Below are 8,212 nucleotides of genomic sequence, written 5' to 3' on the forward strand. Positions count from 1 at the left end.
CAGAGGTTTTATCGACTGCCTCTAGAGAAGCGTAAAAGTATGGAGGCCAGTGTTCAATATCTTCTCGATAACGGTCTGGCCAAACCATCCTATTCCAGCTGGGCATCACCATGTTTGTTGGTTAAAAAATCGGATCAAACATATAGGTTTTGTACAGATTATAGGAAGGTTAATGCATTGACAAAGCCCGATTCCTTTCCATTACCTCGTATTGAGGATTGTGTGGATCAGGTGGGTAGTGCACGGTACGTTAGTAAATTTGATTTGCTAAAAGGGTATTACCAGGTACCACTAACACCGAGAGCGCAGGAGGTGTCTGCATTTGTTACATCTTCTGGGTTGTACTCTTATTCTAGGATGAGTTTTGGCCTTCGGAACGCCCCCTCAACCTTTCAGTGTCTCATGAATAGGGTAGTTGCTAGGTTGGAGGGATGTGCCGTTTATTTAGACGACGTGGTCTGTTACGCCGATACTTGGGGTGACCATCTGGCAACGTATTCGTGCACTGTTCCAGAGGTTCGTGGCAGCAACTCTTACTGTTAATCTTGCTAAATGTGAGTTTGCTCAGGCCACTGTCGTTTATTTAGGTAAGGTGGTGGGCCAAGGTAAGGTGCGGCCGGTAAATGCGAAGGTCGTGGCCATAGAGAACTTTCCCGCGCCGGCCACAAAGAAAGAATTGATGCGCTTTCTGGGTATGATCGGTTATTACCGTAGTTTTTGTTGCAACTTTTCCACGGTAGTTTCCCCACTGACCAATTTATTGAAGGGCACAGCTAAGTTTGTTTGGTCGGCCGAGTCAAGTCAAGTCAAGTCAACTTTATTTATATAGCGCTTTTCACAATACAGATTGCATCAAAGCAGCTTCACAGTATTAGATAAAATAGTACATCAGTGTTTGTTTCTAGTGTAAAACATCCACGTTTGTTAATGCTGATCAATAGTATTGTTGATTGATTAATTAAATTAAGTATCCCCAACTGAGCAAGCCAAAGGCAACAGTGGCAAGGAACCGAAAAACTCCATCAGGTGACCTAATGGAGAAAAAAAAACCTTGGGAGAACCCAGGCTCAGTCGGGGGCCAGTTCTCCTCTGGCGTTTATGAAGTAGAGACCGGATTTAACTGTAAGATTAAAAATATTATATAAATGCCTGGCTGAAGAGATGCGTCTTTAATCTAGTTATAAACTGGGAGAGCGAGTCTGAGCAACGAACAGTATCAGGAAGGCTATTCCAGAGTTTTGGAGCTAAATGTGAAAATGATCTCCCTCCTTTGGTTGATCTGGATATCCTAGGTATGACCAAAAGCCTTGAATTTAGTGATCTTAAAGAGCGCGATGGATTATAGGGCGATAGAAGATCCGTTAAATAGACTGGAGCTAGGCCGTTTAGGGCTTTATAAGTCAGTAGCAATACCTTGTAGTTAATACGGAACTTTATAGGTAACCAATGTAGTGATGATAAAATTGGTGTTATATGGTCAAATTTTCTTGATCTAGTAAGAACTCTAGCGGCGGCATTTTGGACTAACTGTAGCTTGTTTATTGAGGATGCAGGACAACCAGCTAATAAAGCATTACAGTAATCTAGTCTCGAGGTCATGAACGCATGAACTAACTTTTCTGCATCAGAAACAGATAGCATATTACGTAGCTTAGCAATGTTTCTAAGGTGGAAAAAGGCTGTTTTTGTAACATATGAAATATGATTTTCAAAAGACAGGTTACAATCTAATATAACACCCAGGTCTTTTACTGTAGAGGATAAAGTAACAGGACACCCTACTATGTTAAAGTTGTATTGTAAGAGGTTTTGTGGGCGGTTTTTTGAACCGATAAGTATTACCTCTGTCTTGTCTGGATTTAATAAAAGAAAATTGCGCGTCATCCAATCTTTTATATCTTTAACACACTCTGTCAATTTGGATAATTTAGCGTTTTCATCCGGCCGTGATGAAATATAGATTTGAGTGTCATCAGCATAACAATGGAAACTAATTCCATGTTTCCTTATAATATTTCCAAGTGGCAGCATATATATTGAGAATAATAGAGGGCCTAACACAGATCCTTGCGGCACTCCATAGTTTACTGGAGTTATGATCTCCATTTAAATAGACAAAGTTGGTATCGGTCAGATAGGTATGATCTGAACCAGCTTAATGCTTGTCCTTGAACACCAGTATAATTTTGTAGTCGATCTAAGAGTATTGTGTGATCTATAGTATCGAACGCAGCACTAAGATCAAGTAAAACTAATATTGAGATACAGCCTTGGTCAGAAGCTAAGAGTAAATCATTTGTGATTTTAACGAGCGCAGTTTCAGTGCTATGATGCGGCCTGAATCCAGACTTTTCATAGATGTCATTTTCTTGTAAGAAAGAGCCTAGTTGGGCGGACACAACTTTTTCTAGTATTTTGGACATAAAAGGAAGATTTGAAATGGGTCTATAATTTGCTAGGTTATTTGGGTCTAATTGTGGTTTCTTAATGAGTGGTTTTATAACTGCCAGTTTAAATGTTCTTGGAACATGACCTAAAGTTAAAGATGAGTTAATAATATTGAGGAGAGGCTCTTCCACTAAAGGTAGCACTTCTTTCAGTAGTTTAGTTGGTATAGGATCTAATAAACATGTTGTTGTTTTAGAGGAAGTGATAAGTTTATTTAACTCTTTTTGTTCTATAGTTGTAAAGTACAGTAATTGTTCTTGCGGGGTAATCGAGGCTGAATTATAAGGCGCGATTGAGGATTGAACGTTTACAATTGTGGTTCTGATGTTTTCTATTTTCTCAGTGAAAAAAATCATGAAATCATTACTACTAAACTGTAACGGAATATTTTGTTCAGGTGACGCTTGTTTATTTGTTAGTCTAGCCACGGTGTTAAATAAAAACCTAGGATTGTTTTGGTTATTTTCTATTAGTTTGCGGAGGTGCTCAGCCCTGGCTACTTTTAGGGCCTTTTTATAACGTGACGTACTGTCTTTCCAAGCGATTCTAAAAACCTCTAAATTAGTTTGTTTCCATTTACGCTCTAAATTACGGGTTTCTCTCTTTAGAACACGCGTAGTATTGTTGCACCATGGTGCTTTAATTTTCTCTCTGACCTTTTTTAGTCTCATAGGTGCAACAATATCCAATTTCCCAGACAGAATGGTGCTCATAGTACTGGTTAGTTCCTCTAGTTCATCTGTTTGTTTAGGTTCAGACAGCAGCTGAGACAGATCCGATAAGCAATTTGAAAAATTATCTATGGTGGATGGAAGGATTGTTCTGCCTAATCGATAACGCGGCGCAGCATGATATATTACAGGGGTACGTAATATGCAAGTTACCATGTAATGGTCAGTTACATCATCACTTTGTGGAATGATATCTATATCGGTTGGATCGGTTCCATGTGATATAATTAAATCGAGTGTATGATTAAAACGATGAGTTGGTCCGGAAACGTTTTGCTTAACCCCAAAGGAGTTTAATAAATCTATAAAAGCCTACGCTACCAGACGCTACGCTACCAGTGATGCTATCAATACTAATTTCTGACTAACGTCTTAGATATAATCCGTCTTTTAGTGGTACGGGTGTAGAGTAGACGCACGATAGGCGAAGAAATGTTTGTAAAAAGTGAGTGTTGAGAAGAACGCATTCAGCCGTGATCCCCGGGAGTAATCTATAAGAGTATCCAGCGTTGGATCACTAACAGGCTTGAGATGCGTCTGCTCAACAGTCCGCGTTGTAACTATGAGGTTTGAGCAGTAGTGCTTCTCAGTGAGGAAAAGTAGAAAATGTTTGTTGTAAGTAAGTTTAAAGAGTAAAATCAAGAATTATAAATCAAATCGATGGAGCTCCAAAAGACAACAACGCGTTCAGACGCGACGCATGCGCATTCGGCAACAGGAAGTCGGAAGCATCAAGAAAAATGAAGTGAAAAAATGTCATCAGGCATTTCAAAATGCCAAGTTGTTATTGAGTTCGGCGCTGGTCTTGGCTGCACCCAAACTGGATCAGCCTTTCCGGCTGCAGGTTGACGCGAGTCAGGTTGGGGCGGGTGCCGTTCTTTTGCAGAGCGATGAAAATGGGGTTGACAAACCTGTTTGTTATTTTTTGCGCAAATTCAACAAACACCAGTTTAATTACTCCGTCATCGAGAAGGAGGCTTTGGCGTTAATTTGGGCACTTCAACATTTCGAGGTTTATTTGGGTGGGGGTTTACATCCAATTGTGGTTTATTCGGACCATAATCCCCTCACTTTCCTCCAGTCCCTAAAGAATTCCACCAACCAACGCCTCTTACGTTGGGCACTATTTTTACAACCTTTTCGTTTAGTTATTCGGCACATCCGTGGCGTGGAGAATGTGTTAGCTGATGCACTCTCTCGCGCCCCGGATGAGTCAGCTTAATGGTGTCTGTTTTCCCGCTCAATCTGTGTCTGTTCTGCTTGCCTTAAATAGCTGTCCATGGTACCGGGATTTGCTGGTTGCAGAATGTGGTAAGGGTGGCGTGGGTGAGAATGGTCACTGTTGGTCCAGTTGTCCTGTTAGAAATGAGGTGCACTTGGGGAAGGTGGTATGAATGAATTAGTCTTTCCTGTGTGTGAGTGTTAGTTAAATTGGTTTATTAATTTTTTGATTCTGTATAATTTTGTTATGGCTATTGTGGGAGCTTGATGGTTTTTCAGAGTCCCATTAAAATGGGTCTCTGTCATCAAGGGGGGGGTGATGTCATGACCGGCTTTGCCGTGCTGCTGGGCAGCTTGTTGTTTGTCTGTGTTTTATGGTTGCCATCTGTCTGTCTGTCTTAGTCCTACAGGTGGAGCTGTAGGCTGGCCGTGAAAGTTAATGGATGACCTGTTAAAAGAGGCCTTCCGGGGTCTCGCGCTCTCTCTCCTCTTCGGGCCGTCGGTCCGTGCGGCTGGTGGCTGCCTCGCTGGTCGCACTTACCTACTCTCACCACCCGTTTCATTCTACTGACGAACACTACATTTTTGGTTAACCATTACATTTACTGATACACTTCTATTTTTTGTTAAATAAACACTCTTTGTTAAATGTAGCGATCGGTGTGGTCTCCCCTTTCATGTTGCGATCACTGTATGAGCCAAGTGGTCGTAACAACATGCATGTGATACTGAAGCATTTTTAAAGCTGTGGCATATGGTTATGGTACTTTGTGTGGATGTACAGTATTTGTCAAAAACACTGCATTATTGTATTAAAATACTATATTTGGTATTCACACAATAGACACACAATCTCCAACTATAGGCATTTAATTACAAGGCATTCAGATATAAGATTTGTATCCCTAATATAAGTGAAAGTATGTACTATAGAAATAAGTACATATGAAGAGTTCAGATGCAAAAGCCTCTAAGTGCCATCTGAAATTTTCTTCTAGAATGATCGTTTTTATCAAGCTCGTATATTTAAGTTCAATCATTTCACTTTAATGACAATGAATAGGTAATTTTCATTGCTATTAAAGTGAAATAATTGAACATAAACATACAAGCTTGATAAAAATTATCATTCTAGAAGGAAATTTCAGATGGCACTTAGAGGCTTTTGCATCTGAACTCTTCATATATGCATGTATACATATATGCGTCATATATGCATGTATACATATATGCGTCTTACATACATTTCACATTTATGTGCATACAGGAAAATATATGGCACTTACATGAAAACGCTTTCTTGGACAATATTATTTTGTTTAAGAGATACATTGATGATTGCTTTGTCATTTATAAAGGTTCTGTACGTGATTTTGAAACATTTGTTTTGTACATGAATTGTCTTAGGCCCTCCATTAAATTTACATACCATGTGGGGCTCACCGATGTCAATTTCCTGGACACTTCCATATCAATTGTGGACAATAAAATAGTCTCTTCTCTTTATAGAAAAGATACAGCTAAGAACAGTCTCCTTCATGCTAGCAGTGCTCATCCAATGCCCCTGAAACGAGGTTTACCTTACAGCCAATTTTTGAGACTTCACCGCATTTGCTCGGGGAGAGAAGACTTTGAGTCTAAAGCCCAGAGCTTATATATGGACTTTAAATCACGAGGCTATCCCAACCAGTGGCTTGATACTGCACTTGAAAAGGTTTCCATTCTACAAAAACAGGAGGAGAGAAATTTGACTATGAAAAAAAGAAATGAGAATATTTCATGCATTTTTAAATCCACATTTAGTCCACTGAGTAATGATATTAAAACCATTATCAAGAATCATTGGCACATTATTCAAAGTGATCCCCAGTTAATGAATGTATTTAGTGAACAACCACTTTTTGTCTCTTCCAGGAGCTCTAATTTGAGGGACAAGCTTGTCCATGCTGACACCCACATCTCATCTCCAACTACTCTTGTCGATGCCCAGGGGAATTTTCCATGTCACAATTGCTCTTCTTGTACTAAGTATGTCAAATGTAAATCATTTACACATCCTTGTACACTAAAAACGTATAAGATTAGACAACTGATTACTTGTAAGAGTACATATGTTGTTTACATTATCATTTGTCCATGTCCACAACTATATGTTGGCAAAACTACACGTGCATTACGCACAAGAATGATTGAACACACAAGTGCCATTAGGAGACAGGATGATACATCTTCAATTTCTCGCCATTTTAAGTCTGCTAACCACTCTTTGTCTGACATGAAGTTCCTGGGCATCGAGAGGATTCTACCCCACAGGAGAGGTGGAGATAGAGATAGAAAATTATTGCAAAGGGAGGCTTTTTGGATTTTTGAACTTAAATCTTTATTTCCTGAAGGTATGAATGAAGAACTTGAATTTTCTTGTTTTTTGTAAAAACATTCTTTCTTTCTGTATGTCTACAATGCTGTATTATCATTGGAAGCTGTTCATTTGATACTTGTTTGTAATTCTACTTGAGACAATTGAGATTGAGATAATTGCATCCAGCTGATTGTCCTTAATTGCTGACTTGCTTTAAATGGGTGAATGTTGTTTGCTAAATGAGCACTGAAGATAGCAATGTGCTGAAACGTTTGCTGGTGTCTAGTCTGTTTTTAATCCACATGCACTTTGCACTTTTTTTGCACGATGCAATTTGAAAAATAAAATATGCTTTTGTAGACTTCTAAGTCTTGAGTGGATCAGTGTGCGGCTAGCTACTCCTCTTGTCTACTTACATGAAAACGGCCATTTTTGCTATATTTTGAAATATATGTTTCATATATGTCTATGTGTTTTACATAAATGAATTTTGCATATATTCTGCACTGACATTATGTAATTTACATATATTGACATATATTACATTTCTGTATATGGGAAACTGTAGCATTGACTGTATTCATCAACCCTGTTACCAAAGTTACTGTAAGAAGAATCTCTATAACTATGAATAACTTGTATGATATTTGACAAATACAACTTTATCAGTGACTTGGTGTTTACTGATTATTCTTAAAAAATAATAATTGTTTTAACTATGTTGAAAATGACTAAAATTCTGGTAACGTTGTTGCAAATTGGAAACCAGATATAATATAAATGTAAAACAGTATTTTGCTTGATCTAATATTGATAATCAATATAAAAAAAGTCTCAAACCTCCCTACAGACCATTTGTTGAAGAAAAGCCTGAACAATCTGTTGACTTGGAATTTAGTCTTTCCCCTTATTATTAGATTCACAGGGCCGGACACCAGTTATCTTGCCAAGAAGAATTTTTTTATTCTTATATGTCAGGAGAGAAACTTTCAGAAGATGTTACATTCATGCCAGGTCTATGCGTTCTCTATTTATTATGTATCATGTGTCAGACAGAGAGAAGAGGTATATAAGAATAAGGCTACATGAGAGGTCTTCATTTCAGATTTCTCTGTTCCCCATTTCTTTATCTTCTCATCCCATCATTCTAGATGTAAATGGTTTCTCCAAATGTATGTTTCTCTGCCATTATGTTTCTCTGCCCTCATGGCTCTGTCTCTCTGCCATTATGTTTCTCTGACCTTAAGTTTCTCTGCCATCATGCCTCTGTCTCTCCCTCTAAGTTTCTCTAAGGTGGTACAGTAAGGTTGAGCTTAAATACATTACAGAGCAGCTTCCTTTTAAGGTAGCAAACTGTATTGCTTGAGCTTTAAAAATGGAATGTATATGTCATGCGAACACATGGCACAATTCCCTTCCATATTAAGAACTATCTTCGTTGTTTACATCTGCA

The 8,212-nt window shown here is 38.6% G+C and overlaps 1 long non-coding RNA gene across 1 annotated transcript in view; it reads left to right on the forward strand.

The window, feature by feature from the left end:
• The window catches only part of LOC311073706, a 58,590-nt gene extending 51,254 nt beyond the window's left edge, over positions 1–7,336 (forward strand). The window contains exon 5 of the long non-coding RNA XR_014604198.1: positions 6,315–7,336. This is a non-coding gene — a long non-coding RNA (uncharacterized lncRNA). The remainder of the gene's footprint in view (positions 1–6,314) is intronic.
• Positions 7,337–8,212: the final 876 nt, after the last annotated feature.

This window comes from Abramis brama, assembly GCF_963993115.1.
Source record: "Abramis brama genome assembly, chromosome: 1".
In the NCBI taxonomy this organism is placed as follows: Eukaryota; Metazoa; Chordata; class Actinopteri; order Cypriniformes; family Leuciscidae; genus Abramis; species Abramis brama.